The 17,218-nt window shown below is 45.0% G+C and overlaps 1 protein-coding gene across 1 annotated transcript in view; it reads right to left on the minus strand.

Annotated features, from left to right (window-relative positions):
- LOC148514969 (CMP-N-acetylneuraminate-beta-galactosamide-alpha-2,3-sialyltransferase 2-like) overlaps positions 1–11,542 on the minus strand; it is an 86,887-nt gene extending 75,345 nt beyond the window's left edge. The window contains exon 1 of the mRNA XM_088480675.1: positions 11,342–11,542. The gene's annotated coding sequence lies outside the window, so the exon portion shown is untranslated. The remainder of the gene's footprint in view (positions 1–11,341) is intronic.
- Between the last annotated feature and the right edge of the window lie 5,676 nt (positions 11,543–17,218).

The following is a 17,218-nucleotide window of genomic DNA, read 5'->3' on the forward strand; positions in this document are numbered from 1 at the left end:
TTCTCCTTATACTTTATTCTACTCTTTTCTCCCCATAAGGGCACTTAACACTTGACTGCTGACTCCCTGCTGCTTAATTTGAGTGTTTTAATCGCTATTGCAGCCATGTATATAAACCAAGTCCTAGTCCTGCACTGTATTGTCCTGTAAGTCACTTGTTTCCTGTTCACTTATTTGTTTATGTACTTTGTAAGGCGCTGTGGAACACTTGTAGCGCCATATAAATAAAGGATAATAATAATAATAATCTACAGGCCGGGTCGAGAGGTATGCACCAGTCCAACCCTGTCAATTGCTATAATTGATGATGCAGCACATACAACATAGACCAGGGGTTCCTAACCATTTTATGATTAAAGACCCCAATGGATTGTCCAATATGTCTACCTACCCTCTTCGCCAGACTGTTTAAAAATCAGCATCATCACTAGTCCTATGTGTATAAGTATGACTTAGATAGATTTTACTTTACGTATGGAACAGAACAGCAAAAGAAAATCGTAAGGATTTTATATTTATTTATAGAAAATCACAAATGCACAAGCTAGGTACAACTAGAGTTTTTTTTCTGTTTTGTGCAATAAAAACATGTAATCAAGGTAGGTTACTGATAATGTTACTCACAAATCATATGACACATCATGTTAATTTCTCCACTTTGATTTCGGGTACAGTGATGCACAACAACTTACCTTTTAAAGGAGCATTAGCATAAGGATTTTCTGATGCTGAAAGTAACTGAACACCAGGCCATGTGATTGATAGTCCCATATTAGGAATTAGACAATGTAGTGTTACAAACGCTCCCGCAAGAACTTATGGCATGCCCTGCATGGAAGAGCAAGGAGTTACAGACTTTACCACTCACTTGTTTTCTAACATTCACCCTCATGTGCAAGTGGCCAATTCTAATTAGTTTATTCTAATCTAACAACTTTTTTTTGTAATTGTTCGGAGATCGAGTCCCATACCTCCAAGAAGTATGGTTACCGCTGGTTAAGAAACTCTGGCATATACAGTCAGGTCCATAAATATTGGGACATTGACAGAATTTTCATATTTTGGCCTCTATTCACCACCACAATGGCTTTGAAATGAAACAAACAAGATGTCATTTAGCTGCAGACTTTCAGATTTAATTTGAGGGTAATTACATCCAAATCACGTGAACGGTGTAGGAATTACAACAGTTTCTATATGTGCCTCCCACTTTTTAAGAGGCCAAAAGTAATGGGACAAACTAAACAATCCTAAATCTAACTTTCACTTTTTAATACTTTGTTGCAAATCCTTTGCAGGCAATTACAGCCTGAAGTCTGGAACACATAGACATCACCAGACGCTGGGTTTCATCCCTGGTGATGCTCTGCCAGGCCTCTACTGCAAATGTCTTCAGTTCCTGCTTGTTCTTGGGGCATTTTCCCTTCAGTTTTGTCTTCATCAAGTGAAATGCATGCTCAATCGGATTCAGGTCAGGGAATTGACTTGGCCATTGCATAACATTCCACTTTTTAGCCTTAAAAAACTCTTTGGTTGCTTTTGCAGTATGCTTCGGGTCTTTGTCCATCTGCACTGTGAAGCGCTGTCCAATGAGTTCTGAAGCATTTGACTGAATATGAGCATATAATATTGCCCGAAACACTTCAGAATTCATTCTGCTGCTTTTGTCAGCAGTCACATCATCAATAAATACAAGGGAACTAGTTCCATTGGCAGCCATACATGCCCACGCCATGACACTACCACCACCATGCTTCACTGATGAGGTGGTATGTTTTGGATCATGAGCAGTTCCTTTCCTTCTCTTCTCTTCCCATCACTCTGGTACAAGTTGATCTTTGTCTCATCTGTCAATAGGATGTTGTTCCAGAACTGTAATGGCTTTTTTAGATGTTGTTTGGCAAACTCTAATCTGGTCTTCCTGTTTTTGTGGCTCACCAATGGTTTGCATCTTGTGGTGAACCCTCTATATTCACTCTTGTGAAGTCTTCTCTTGATTGTTGACTTTGACACATATACATCTACCTCCTGGAGAGTGTTCTTGATTTGGCCAACTGTTGTGAAGGGGTTTTTCTTCACCAGGGAAATAATTATTTTGTCATCCACCACAGTTGTTTTCCGTGGTCTTCCGGGTCTTTTGGTGTTGCTGAGCTCTCCGGTGCGTTCTTTCTTTTTAAGAATGTTCCAAACAGTTGATTTGGCCACATCTAATGTTTTTGCTATCTCTCTGATGGGTTTGTTTTGATTTTTCAGCCTAATGATGGCTTGCTTCACTGATAGTGACAACTCTTTGGATCTCATATTGAGAGTTGACAGCAACTGATTCCAAATGCAAATGTCACACCTAGAATCAACTCCAGACCTTTTACCTGCTTAATTGATAATGAAATAACGAGGGAATAGCCGACACCTGTCCATGAAATAGCTTTTGAGTTGATAGTCCCATTACTTTTGGCCCCTTAAAAAGTGGGAGGCACATATTGAAACTGTTGTAATTCCTACACCGTTCACCCGATTTGGATGTAATTACCCTCAAATTAAATCTGAAAGTCTGAAGTTAAAGCACATCTTGTTTGTTTCATTTCAAAACCATTGTGGTGGTGAATAGAGGCCAAAATCTGAAAATTCTGTCAATGTCCCAATATTTATGGACCTGACTGTACCATGCTCAGGAACACTGCAGTTCGTGTTAAGTTCTGAGCTCCTCCAATAACTCGGGACATGCCTCATTGACAGACTTCTTCTCATGTGCCTGTAAGATGCTACAGGCAGCTTACTGAGCGTGCATCAGAATCTATCTGCAATCATCTCCCACCACTGCAGGATCAACAGTGTCAGTTTCCTTTGAGTAGCATCAGGGCTGGCACTCAAGTTTTTCCCTGAAAAGGGGGACTAGAGTAAGCTTAAAATGCAGCTTTAGGTAAAGAACACAGGGGCCGATATATAAAAGAAATTGTATTTCCCCCAGCAAAAGGGCTTGTTTTCACCTTGCCCTATATATTATTGGTGTTATTGCTAGTAAAAATGGGGGAAGCCAATTTATCAACCATTGCAGCAATACTACCCAGTGCCGTAACTAAGGGCCACACAGCCCCTGCACCTGGCTAGCAGGGTGCCTGGAACAGCATTCTGCAGTCAGAATCGCTACTGCAGTGCCGGCGGAGCACTCTCTGGACGCTCCAAACAGGCACCCTGCAGCTCTTACAAACCCCCCCCGAGCATCCTGAGGATGATCCGGTCAGTGCTGTAATTACGGCGCTGCCATCCCAGCCCCCCTCCACATAAAGTCATGCTCTCAGGAGGTGTGGCCGACACAGGGCGAGAAAGGCCCTGTTACGTCCCTGGTACTCTGTTCTGGTAACACCTTTTCCAGATGGCAGTACCAAAACAAAAGCATTATTTTTGGAATCCAGCACTATATTTAATGCAGGATTGTTTAAATTATTTTCATTTGAAAATAAAAGAAATGTACTTGTCAGCTGTACTGGTGGTGCTGCTGTTGCTTATTCCATATGTACCACTGTTTTCAAATCTGCTGCTATCTGTCTCAAGTCAGCTTGCCCATTTCTTACTCCAGGGAGGCTCTTGAGACCAGAATTCTAGTTATGCCTAAAGAAGAGAAACATGCATCCATTTGTGCTCACTATAGACCCATCTCACGGCTGAGCACCACATAAATATCTATATTTTTTGCCGGATTTGGTTCTAATTCGTCGTCCAGCTTTGGATTTGGATTTTTTACAAAAATTTACATAAAAAAGCTAAAATCACATACATTGGTTTTTTTTTTCTTCCTAGAGTATTATTAACCTCGATAACATTAATTTCCAGTCAGTTCCAGTCAATTTAGACCACCTCACAGCTTATAATATTGTTTTCACCATTATTGGCCAAAGGTTGCAGTGAGCTGAATGGTTACTAAGCGACAGAGCAGCGGGCACAGCGACACAGACACCACAGTTTAAAGCACATCTATGAAACATTGCCACACAGCAGTGGCAGAAATGAAAGGTAGTGCAAGATGGAATTGTCCTTTGGCCCTCCAACCCACCCGGTGGGGTACGGCCAGCAGAATCACAGTACTTGTTTACAAAGTGGGCTACGGCCCAAGGAGTCACAGTGCACAATCTTATTCACATTACACCGCACAAAGTGCCCCTGAGTCACATTACACCATAAAGTAGTGTCTCTTATTTATGTTACGACACACAGAAGTGACTCTTATACACAAAGCCCACAGTAGTAATGCCCCTTATACAATGCCCACAGCAGTGGTGTCCCTTACACAATGCCCCCAGTAGTGGTGCCCCTATGCAGTGCCCTTAGTAGTAGGGCCCCCTATGCAATGCCCCCAGTAGTAATGCATCTTGTAGTAGTGCCCTAAATAGTTATGCCCCCTGTAGTAATGCCCCCAGTGGTAGTGCCCCTAGTAGTATGCCCCCATTAGCAGTGCTCCCAGTAGTAGTGCCCCAGTAGTATGCCCCCATTAGCAGTGCCCCCAGTAGTAAGCCCACATTAGCAGTGCCCCCATTAATAGTCCCCCCAGTAGTATGCCCCCATTAGTAGTGCCCCTAGTATGTCCCCATTAGCAGTGCCCCAGTAGTATGCCCCCCATTAGCAGTGCCCCCCGTAGTATGCCCCCATTAGCAGTGCCCCACTAGTATGCCCCCTTTAGCAGTGCCCCCAGTAGCAGTTCCCCCAGTAGTATGCCCCCATTAGCAGTGTCCTCAGTAGTATGCCCCCATTAGCAGAGAATCCGACGTCAGGAGGCCGCCGTTCAGCCTTGAAGGGGGATCCGAGTCAGGCGGGGAACACCTGAACAGCATTCAGGTGGACTCGGATCCCCAGTGTTCGCAGTGGTTCGGATTCCACAGAATCCGAACCGCTCATTTCTACTTGTTTCTCCTCCATGTCAGTGACCAGCACTCCAGGCCTCTGTGGGGAATCATAAACAGTGAACATTCAGAATTTGGGGCACCCCCTAACCACTTTTCCCCTAGGCCACTGCCTTGGCTCGCCTAGTGGTAGAGCTGGTTCTTGATTTGTAAAAATTATTTTAATAAGTTGTGCACTTTTGTATTTTGAAGATTTGTAAATCGACAAAAAACAATACAGTGCATTGAGCAGTAGTAGGAGATTTGCAAACAACTGAATCCTGAAACAGAGACATAAATTAAAATGTAACCGTAACATCTGAAAAAAAATGAGTCAGTAAAAGCTGCATCCTCACTTTGGTGGTATTAATAAAAAAATATAAGTATAATAAAATGTTATAAGTATATTCGTATACAGATTCAAAGATTCAGTCGCACACAGATATACAAGTGTTGCATATCAAATGAATCAGCACAGTCTGCGCGTGCGTCCTACTAGTCGCATCGTATTGCACTTAGACACATTTTGGGCAAAAAAACACACACAAAAAAAGCCCGGAGCTAGCACGGTCTCATAAGGACCTTGGCGCATTGAGATGGGTTTTTTTAGTGCACCTGCAGCAAAGATGTATAAGACACATCTGTAAATTACACTGTTATGTAATTCGGGCTTTACAAATAAGTAAACATAAATTAAGAAAATAATAAATATACTTAAAAGTTTTATCAGAATTTCTAGGGCTATTTTTTGCATGCCAATTTAGGTCTTGTTTTATTTAGGAATTGTGTGTGGGTGTGTTTCTCACTGGCCTAGTGCTACTGTATAATCAAACAGCTGGATTATTCAGATCCTTCTGCGCTAGCTACATTTTCCATGTCATCTAGGCTTACCCTTTGCTGTTTTCTGAAGCTGCCTTTTTCTACCTATCAGGGACTGCTTTCATTTGCACCCAATGCTTTCTGCTAGTAGAATAAAGATATGTCAATACCTTGAAGCTAGATCTATGGTGTATTAAGCTGCACTACCATCTACATATTAGATATTACTAACATGTCGCTTTTTCCAAGTGTAGCCCTAGCACTTGTCTTGTCTTTATTTTACTATATTTTTTTGCAGATGGACTACAAGCTCCAGCAGGCCCTTAAGGTCTGGGTATGCTGATACTTGTGGTTCTACAAGTGCCATCATATCGGGGCAGGTTTGCTGGGACTTGTAGACTGTCCGTAAAAAAACATATTATCAATTCTTTATTAACCCACCACCACAAGGGATGCAGGGAATAGCCTAGAGCTGGTTGTCCCTCGGGAATGGGGAACCCATTTTTTTTGGGGGGGGGGAAGGGGCTGGGCTCACTTTCCAAGGGATTCCAGCTCTAGGCTGACTTTTTGGAGCTGGTTAACGTTATGGCAGGGGGATACCACGCTGTGTGTCTCCCAGCTATAGCATTATCCCCCCGGCTGGTTCAACCTGGTGCTGGTTATAGGAAAATAGTGGGAACCCCAATCCATTTTCACCCTTTTTTCCAATACCAGATCATGCTCGGAGGTCCAGGGCTGGTTATTGATTTAGGGGGGGACCCCACACATTATAATTTTTTTACTATTTCTATCCTTATACAAATAAAACTTTTGTTTGGCCCGGATTGGTGGCGGTTTTTAAAACTCCCATTTGTATTCTGTTCTTTCTATGATCTAAAACATCAATGGTGCTTTGATATTCAATTCTGTTCTACTCTATTCTAAAGTGTGCTTTGTCTGTGGTTGTGGCCTTAGTAAATCGACAGATAGCAAAACGGCTGCCAAACCGCCTGGACTTAAAACCCACTGCTTAGTAAATATTGCCCTAGGTGTAGGTAACGTTTTCAGCCAGCCAGCTTAATACAGACCATAGCAAATGATGCTAATTAACAAGTCAGGGCAAAAGCAGGACTTACAGAAGGGGGTTTCCAAGTAGTAGGGCTGTATTTATACTACCGCAGTACCTGTCCTGTTGTCACAATCTCAGGATGGCAGCATTAGATTAATATAATTAAAAATTTTCTTTTTCTTTTAATGTATGTTTTTACTTTTTTATTAAATAAATTGGACCTGTGTCTGTGCATTTTCAGGAGGGTGTTATTTTAGGGTTAGGAGGGGGATCTGGGAAACAGGACACTGCCTGGTGTACCCCAGAAGTTAAGATGGGCTGAGAGAATAGAAGACATATATACATACACTAAGGGGTAATAAGACATAGGGAGAGAGAGATATAAGAATCAAAGGGACGAGAGATGTGCATACATACCACATACAAGGAGTATGTTGGGGGCAGACACTTACATGGGGAAACAAAAGTTAGTGAGAGAAACCTAAAATGCAAATTTACCATACTTCCTGACTTTGTACTAATCATTTCCGGGAAGAGCCGTCATTAGGCCCTGCTCCCTTTACAGGAAAAGCCCGCGATTTGTGGGTCCACGAGGAGGGGGTGTGACTAACTGATGCATAATTTAGCCCCCCCCCCACGGACTCGCAAATTTCTTGTAAAATCTCCCCATCCTGCCCACTTCACTAGGAAGAGGGTAGGATGCAGGAGATCTGCCTACTCTTACGTGGGTGCGGGGGGTACCCAATAAATCTCGAGACTCCTGTTACTCCTGGGAGAGTAGGCAAGTAGGGGATCTAGATAAAAGAACACAGTAATATACTGTAGAAGCGCTAACAGGGTGTAGTCAAACTGTGAATAATAACGGTAATTGTAAGACCTAACAACGTGGAGCAGCTGTATAAATGCCAACTATCTGCCTCTCCTCACGTGTGGATTTTTTACACCACACGGATGTTAAGAGATCGGGAGAGACAAGTATCAATGCTTGATTCGATTTAGCCATTTGTCTAACAAATTATAAAGATCCTCAGTTTGGGGTAAGTGTCTCCATTATTGTGATATTTTACTGTATTATTTATGTGATAATTGTGTTAATTTTGTGATGAGCCTGCTGATTTACAACAGTTGATAATTAGCAGCCATTTTGGATACACCATATAAAAAGGCCATACAACAACCATGTCATTACCTTTGATAAAGCTGTGGCTTTGACACAGCGAAACACGTCAGAGACTGGTTGTTTTCCATCCAACCACTTATTCAACCTGAGGAGTGCCATTCCATGCTTCACCAGTGTACCTATCCAGCTGTACCAGTGCACTGTTTCATCTATGCCCAGGGGACCAGATCTTTTGCAGAAGCCTGCCAGCACTGCTAATTGGGACCTCAATTTACATCAGACACTGGACCTGTGTGTCTACTCAGCCATACCTACCTACTGCTGAATTCACATCTAGGGGACCAGATTTCTTTGCAGAAGCCCGCCGGCACTGCTAATTGGGACCTATTTATTACTGGACACTGGACTTGGTAACTATTGGCCTGGATTGATACTATAAGTACTATACTTTCAATTACCTTTGGATTATAATCATGCCTCCAAGTATCTAAGGATTATTGAATTGATTGGTGGATTGGTTAATGTTTTTTTATTTATTGTTTTATTCACTTATTTATTGCAATCTTTTATGCTACATTATTAGCTATTAAACAATTATCATTTCACATTTGTAATACAGCGCTGTTATTTTGCTGCTTCCACGTATGGAATCTACTTACAGCACAAATTTTTTGTGTATGGTTTCAGTTATTGTCTGGTGATCACCAGACAATAACTACTAAGAGTTCGCAACATTTGAAAGAGGAGACTCCCCCCTTTCAAGACAGGGTGCCCCAATATGGGTGCAGGTCAGTATGGGGGAGATAGGGCACAATATGCCCTTCCTTCATCTATGGAAAACTATTTTTTTTCTATAGCACTAATCTACTAAGGGGGGCCACATAATTTGAAAGGGGGGGGAACCCCGTCTTTCATATGTGAATGACCCCTCATTTACAGGTGTAACTATGGGCGTGATAGGGTACATAGTGCAAACTTCTACTTTCCGTAGTGGATTGTAATATCGTATGGTGATCACAGACAATAGCTACTAGTGGACCACATAATTTGAAAGAGCGAACCTCCCTTTTTCAAATATGGGTGTCCACAAAGGTGCCAGTGTCATGATGGGAGAACAGAAGAATATATAGCTTGTCAGTTACCCAACAGCTAATTATCCCTGCGCCTTTAATTTTATTTTTAATTATTTGTTTATTTAGTATTTTTTTATACCGTATATGCTGTTAGTCCAAATTAGCCAGTAACCAGCTGGCACAAAAGAACACACCCCATTACACAATTTTTGCATATATTGGTAGTACTTTATTAAAATGTAAACAAGAAATCAAGGCTTCTCTTAGTTATAACATTTATTATACAAACACACATAACAAGAATAATAATCAAAATAACTGTTTATGATATTATATTTTCCCAACTTTGGCTGCAGTAATAGTTATTAATAGGGAATTCCCCAATTGATTGATCACAAATATTAAGGGCTTATTTTTATTATTATTTTTCTAACTCCATGTAATTGTCATTTTTATTATATATTTTTGTTGTGTGTGTTTGTATAATAAATGTTTTAAGTAAATAAATGAAGCCTTGATTTGCTGGTTACATTCAATCAAGTACTACCAATATATGCAAAATTAATTCACCAGAACGCAGTCCATTTTCATGTTATTGCTTATAGTGGTGTCATTATGGGGGGCACGCACGCCGACCTCACTGCTCTGGGACCTGCCCCACTAATCCTCGGGACTCCCCACCGGTGATTAGTGCCAGTGGGAAGTAGGTAAGTAACTGGGGGACACTTTGCTGCAGACGATGAGTTGGATTTCTCATCCGCAGTTTTATGGTATGTGCATATGATGAGTTCCACTCATCCCCCACACCTAAGGAGTTAATAAATTTGCTGCATTCTTTCCTGGCTGACACAATATAATAATCCACAGGTGGTCTGGAAAACATGAACTGTTAGAGGTTCCTGAAGAATAGCTGAACCTCCACTATTGTAGGGTAACATGGTAATGGCAATGCTTGTGTTGCCCCAATGCAATAAATGCGTTATGTCTGGACTTAGTAGGTAAACCAGGCTTGCCTACCCTCCCGATTTGGTTGGGAGCCTCCCGAATATCGGGTGCCGCTCCCGACCCCCAGGAAAGGCAGGCAAGCCTCCCGGCTGCCGCCTACCCCCCTGACTACTAGTAAAAAACCTGGCAGAGGGGGGGGAGCTGATGACGCAATTCGCGCTGAATCACGTCTTCATGGCTCCGTCCCGCGTCACAATGCCTTTTTTCGGCATTGTGAAGAGGGGATGGGGCCACGATGACGCGATCGTGCGGTCACGCCCCTGGCCCCGCCCCCAAAACGGCATCATAGCCCGGCCACGCCCCCCGCAGAATGCAGGCATTCAGCTCCCTCCCGGAAGGAGGGAGCTGAATATCGGCAAGTATTAGGTACACGCTTTGTAGGAGTTCTCTTATGGTGCGTACATACGTAGCGATCAACCAGCGATACGATATCTCTGGCTGATCGTCATGCACCCTCCCTAGTGTGCTGGATGATCAATATCGATCATCCAACACATCACCTACCCACCGACGACTATAGCAACCCACGATCAACGATCGCAGGTCCCTATAGTAACCTGCTCGGTATCGAGCAAGTTAACCGGCATGCACGGCCGATGGACAATATCGCTATCGTCCATACGTGGCCGCGCATCGCTGGTCGATGGTAAGTTGGTAGGGACCATTTAAATGACAGTAACGATAATGTTATTGTTCAAATCGATCATTTAAATCACTACGTGTGTACAACTGTACACACCATAAGTTTGCAAACCAGGTATTTCTGCTACCTACAGAATTTATAAGACATGACAATCGGCGCTACAGAGCAGCTGGGACTGATTGTCACCCTAACACCTGTAGACAATATGAACAAGAAAAAATAGGAAGCCTTATTCTGGCACTGAAGTTAGTTAAAAAGCGGCTGATCTGACAACCCCAGCTGTCAGACTGCTGAACGGGTATGTACTGTGCCTAGCAAATGGACCAATTTAATGCATGTGCTTCCTACATTATCTGGCTTATGCAAATATTGGAGAGAACAGAGAGGTGATATGGCAGTACTATTGTCTAGTAGGGCTTTTATAGACGGAGGGAACAGATTTAGAAATACTGTAGGCAGTAGTGATAATAGGTAGTACTGCCCTTCTGGTTTCCTTCCAATATGATGTGCTTATATGGTTATGTACAGTCTCATAAAAACAAGAATCATTGTCATTTTATAGTTACAAAGGTTTTTGGGTTTATTTAAATGCATAAAACGGTTTAGAAATCGGAGCTACCAATGTGTGCACCGTATTCACACGGCAAGAAGTCCCTTCTAAACAACTGCCATTCAAGCAATGCATCATAAACCTGCAATACACTGTAGTATATATAACATTTTATTCTTCCAGCCAGCCCCTTCCCATGTTCACATTACCGTGGGGTCCGAGCACCTCCAGATCGTCCTGGATATTATTTCCTAGGAGCAGAATAACGAGCAGCAGGCTGCATCTTATGTGAGGACTGTGGTGTGTTGGAGACCAGTGAATGTTCACATCCCCGTTAGAACCTCCCCCACACACAGGCAGAGACAGGAAACATCAGCATAGTTAGCAGAAGATGTTTCTCCTTTTAGAGTGCTGAGGAGGGTAATGAACTTGCAGCCATGAATGCTTTTGTCGGTGCTGCTGCAGCTTTCCTTTCCTGACTCTCCCTCTGCAGCTGTTTAACAACTGTGTGCTGACCACTAGCCAGCCTACAGTGCTGCCATACAGTCACTAGGGAAGGGGAAACACACAACGTATAACATCCTGACATAGCAATACAGAAGTGCAGCACTGGTCCAATAACAGAAACAGCTGATCAGACTACCCGAAATTTAAGTTTTATAGATATTTTTCCATCTACTTTTTAACAGCATTTTTGATAATTGCTTTGTGATATTTCCAGCATAGACCCTGATAGGTTTGTGTGCATAGTTCAGCCAGAAGTAAAGGGGATTCTCAGATCTACCTAGAGAAAATAAATGTGAGAGTGCCTACAGTATATTTGCAGAGGTATGTTTTCTCATAACTTGCTGCTAGTTAAAGTTCTGCGGACTAAAGTATGAGAATGCCAAATTAAGTAACCCTGAGTTGGTTTAATCACAGTTGTATTTTGATAGCTGGCATAAATAGCGCTCATTTCTGTTAGTTTCATAAAGGGATCTTCATATGTGCACTGTGTCTTTGGATGTTTATGTAATATTTCCCGCACTCCATTTATGAGAGAGGAGGATTCAACTAAATGTTGAGGAGGGGAGGTCTTGTTGGCTGAGACCCACTCTGCTAATCCCCAGAGGTGAATCCTCTAGCTGGTTGGTGACCAAGTAAACATGACTTTCCTCTCTGTGAGGGAGTTTCCCAGCTGCTGGACTTGTGGGGTTGTTCTCCTCCTGTCAGCAGGGCCAGATTAACAATGGGGTGGATGGAGCTACAGCTCCAGGCCTCCACATAAAATAGGTCCATCATCATGGTAGCATGGAGGTGACCAGCTGCATCAAATAGTCGGCCATAAATCTAAACTATGAAGGTGCATACACACTAGACGATATGCTCCCTGAGCGATATCGTCTAGCGTGTCCCCGGCAGGCTGTGCTCAATGTCGTTCATGACATTGAGCACAGCCGCTGAACGATATCATTAGCGATATCGTTCAGCGCCGGGCTCTCTCACCCATTCCCTGACATGCAGCAACCTGACGAGGTCGTCAGGTTGGCCTGCATGTCAGCCCGATGAACGAGGATGACGAACGACCCGCGGGAACGCGCGTCGTCGTCATGGTTCATCTTTTTTGTGTTAAAAATGGACGATAAAGTGGACGACTGAACGATAACGATATCGTTATCGTTCAGTCGTCCACTTTAATCGCCCAGTGTGTACGCACCATGAGAATGGTATTTCTCTTTTTTTTCCCCCCACAAAATTCTGCAATTTTTCTATTTTTTTGTATTTAGGGAGACAGTGGGGCTGAGAGTGTAGGGGGGGCGAGGGCCAGGGCTGTAGCTAGGGTAGTGCGGCCGGTGCCATCGCACAGGGCACCACAGGTCAGGGGGCGCTGTTTGGGCCTGTCAAATTTCTGTTTATTATCATTCTCACGTATAACTTCCTCTTATTTTTCATCCCCAGCATCTCCTGACCTCTCCTATCTCTTCCCTGGTCCTTCTCCATGAGCCATTCCCCTTTTTTGGGTGCATCATGTCCCTTTGAAAAATGAGGGGGCGCCAATGCTCTTTCTGGCACAGGGCACCAAAAAGTCTTGTTTCGGCTCTGGCGGGGGCACACCCACACAGCACTGGTCACAGATTCTCCCCTTCTCAATACAGGCCATTGAACATTTACAGCCCATGTAGCCCTTAATGCAGCCCTGCCTGTCAGCCATGGTTAGGAGAAGCAAGGCTGTTTAGGTAGCTTATTCTTCAAAGGAGCAGGACACAGCTGGTGTGCCTGGAGGGGGCAGAGACATCTACACAGTAAGTGCAGACTGTGAGCCTGATTCAGCAAGGAATGCAGTTGCTTATGCGCACGCAATCGGCCGATTGTTGCGTACTGCGCATGCATATGCATCGCAGTGCGTGTGCACGAACTAGCCACTGTGATCGGAACTGCGAACGCAGAGGATACGCAGACCCATGGCGGAGTGATTGACAGGAAGTGCCATTTGTGGGTGGTGACGGGGGTGGTCGGGCGAACGCAGACGTGCCAGTGCGTTTCAATGCCATTGCATGGGTGTGCATAAATTAGCCATTGCGATACCAGGCACCGTCTGAGATCTCAAGTAAGCAATTCCTGAGTGAGGTCTGGACTTCATTAACTGTGCGTATGGGTCCGATGTTACTTGATGTTACCGATTGTTTCTATGTTGGCCAATTATACGGATGTGAGTAAGGGGAAGTGGGTGTCCTAAAGTCAGGCTGCGATCGCAATGATGCGCATGCACACATTTAAATAACACCGCTGATATTAGCAACGCAGTTGCATGCGTATAAGCAGAATAGCAATCCGTAGTGAATCAGGCCCTGTGTTATGCAGCCTATTTGAATAGCTGCACACAGGGCAGTTACACCACTGGGCAGCGTAAAAATATTATTTACAGTATATGCAAAATAAAAACATAAAGCAGCACACTGGGCATACTGGTGAAACTATGGACAATCCGCCCATGCCCTCAGCAGTGCGTGTAGAGGGACCTAATCCCAGTGTAGCTACCCTTTTAGCATTGAGTTCTCTGGGGGCTGCCCCCAGTGTAGGTGCCCCCTCAGCAGTGAATGCCCAAAGGCGCTTACTGCAGTGTATGTAGGTACCCCCTCAGCAGTTAGTGTCCAGTGTGCTGGCCTGAGTGTAGGTACCACATCAGCAGTGAGTGCCCAAGGGGCTGACCCCAGAATAGGTACCCCCTCAACCCCCAGCTGCATTAACAAAAAGAGTCGCAACTTGTGCACATGTGTTTAAGACACTACAGGATTACCAGGAGTAGAGGGCACCCAGCTCCAGATGTGCCACAAAGTTTGACCAAGTCTTGTAAGGGCAGAGGGGAACACATACACAGCCAGCCTATACCCTACCATACTTACAATCTGCCTGCCTATATACCATGGCGTACTTCCAGGGGCCTGTAATATAATGCAATGAAAGAGTGGGTAAATACCCCGCAGCATCGCAGACAGCAGCTCTCCAGGTGCATGCACACCCAGGAATTCCACAGAGGCACTCACCCAGCAGCAGGAAATGCTTGGAATGAGAAGATGGTCTCCGGGGTTCTGCAGGCAGGGGAGGGGGAGTGACGGGTGACCTCTGCTGCAGCGAATGGGAGGGGCAGCAGCATTTGCCAATCCCAGCATCCACAGAATAGATCCACAGGCCGACAGGCAGTCAGTGTGTGAGTGTGACCCCGGCTTTGAGACCCTACCTGTGTCGCTCATCTCACATCCCTACTTTCCAGCACCTGATGCCAACAGTGGGGAGCCAAGGGAGGGTGAGTAGTGGATCAGGAAGGTGTGGGCTGATCTGCGAAGCACAGCCATAGATGGCTGGTCCCTGGGGAGGAGTCAACCACCATGAACAAATCATGTCAGCTTTAGCCATTAATATGCCAGGGCAGACTCCCATTGGGGGGGTTGAGTCACATATTAAAAAAAAAAGAGAAGAAAAAAATTGTTTTCAGAGGCCCCAAAACAGTCTGGCCCGCTAGGAAATCTGCCAGTGAGGTCTATGGCCAATCCACCCCTGCTGGTGCCAATCTGTTGTAAAAACTCAGGGATGTGATAGCAAAATGGCCTACCCTGCTAAAACTCTACTCAGGATTTGTCATTCCCAATAATGCAAGTAACATTGTTCGAGCATTACAATTGGGTGAATTTCAATATATACCATGTTTTGTGCACACAATAAACTTGGTGGTTCTGAATTTCTTAAAAAATTACAGGACCATGCAGGAGATGCTGGCTATGGCCCATAAAATGTCTGGGCATTTTCGCCATTTAGCAACTGGATGTAGAAGATTGCAGCAGCTGCAAGAACAGTTCAATTTACCATGCCACCAACTGAAGCAAGAGGTAGTAACCAAGTGGAATTCCACCCTTTATATGCTTCTACTGGAAGTACAACAACAAGCCATTCAAACTTATATATCAATCCATGAGCTAGGGAGAGGCATGTTATCTTCGTCCAGCACACTAGAGTTTTATGCAAGCTACTGAAACAATTTGAAATTGTAACCAATGAAGTAAGTTCAGACTTTGGGCCTGATTCAGACCCACTCGCGAGCGGATGTCCGCTCGCAAGTGGGTCGATGGTCTGCACTGAGCATGCGCAAGACGGAGGGAGCTCCGTCGTGCGCATGCGCGAGACGCGACGAGCGAAGGACTTTCCTTCGCTCGTTGTGTCTGATCAAAGGGGGCGTGCTGTCGATGTTGATTGACAGCACGCCCCCTTTGGTGGGCGTGCCTCCCTGACGAGGGCGTGCCAGGGGCATGCAACCCAGAAGGGGGCGTTCCCAAGGGAACGCCTACCGTCAGAAGCCGGCCCACTAGTGATGTCAGTGGGAGTGACTTTGGCTCTGATAGAGCCAAAATCACTCCGGTCCTTGCGGTTGAGAAACTCAACCGCAGGCTCCGGCTCGCAGTGGCGATGGTCGCGATGGTCAAGACCATCGCGACCATCAATCTGCACGCTCGTATAGGCTGTGGGTGGTGACCCACAGCTATACGAGCGTCCAGGAGGACGCTCCATTTTTATGGAGGACGGCCCTCATTCAGAGCGAGCGCTCTGCTCAGAGCGTCCGGCTCTGAATGAGGGCCTTTGTTACCCTGAGTGATGTCATACTGCTGGAAAAGAAATGTAGATACAGAAGATGGAGGAGATAAAACAAAGTAAATCTGCTAAGTATGTTGGGCTTGGAACAGTGGCGTAACTAGGGTATTTGAAGCCCAGGGCAAATTTGAAAAGGGAGCCCCCCCCAACATCCCGATATGTGCGCGCAGAAAAAAAATGGGCGTGGTCACTTAAAAATGGGGCGTGTCAACATGACACACCCCTTTATTTTCACGCTGAACATTCCTATCCATATGCACCTTAACCCCAGTAGTACCCCTTATGCCAGTGTTCGCTAACCTTGACACTCCAGCTGTTGTGGAACTATATATCCCAGCATGCCCTGCCACAGTTTTAGCATGCCCTAATAGCAAAACTGTAGCAGTGCATGCTGGCCGGGTTATGTAGTTCCATAACAGCTGGAGTGTCAAGGTTAGCCAACACTGCCTTATACAGTACCCCCAGTATGCAGTTGTGGTCCCCATAGTAGTGCCCCTTATACATTATCCCCAGTAGTGGTCCCCCTTATACAGCCCCCAATTAGTTCCCCTTACTCAGTGCCCCCAGTAGTGGTCCCCCTAAATGCAGTGCCCTATGTAGTGTTCCCCCTTATGCAGTGCCCCCAGTAGCAATCCCACAATGCAGTGCACCCAGTAGTGTTATCCCCTTATGCAGTGCCCTTTATATAGTGCCCCCAGTAGTAGCCCCCCCCTATGCAGTGCCCTTTATATAGTGCCCCCAGCAGTAGTCCCCCCCATGCAGGTTTCCCAGTAGTGGTCCCCCTTATGCAGGCACCCAGTAGTGATCCCCCCTATCTAGTGCCCCCTGTAGTGGTCCCCGCAGTGCCCTAGCAGTAAGCTCTTATATAGTGCCCCCAGCAGTAGTCCCCCCCCCCCTCCCATGCAGTGCCCCCAGTAGTGGTCCCCCTGAAGCAGGCACCCAGTAGTGACCCCCCCTATCCAGTG

The sequence above is a fragment of the Taudactylus pleione genome, unplaced genomic scaffold (assembly GCF_031769625.1).
Source record: "Taudactylus pleione unplaced genomic scaffold, aTauple2 ptg000256l, whole genome shotgun sequence".
NCBI classification, from domain to species: domain Eukaryota; kingdom Metazoa; phylum Chordata; class Amphibia; order Anura; family Myobatrachidae; genus Taudactylus; species Taudactylus pleione.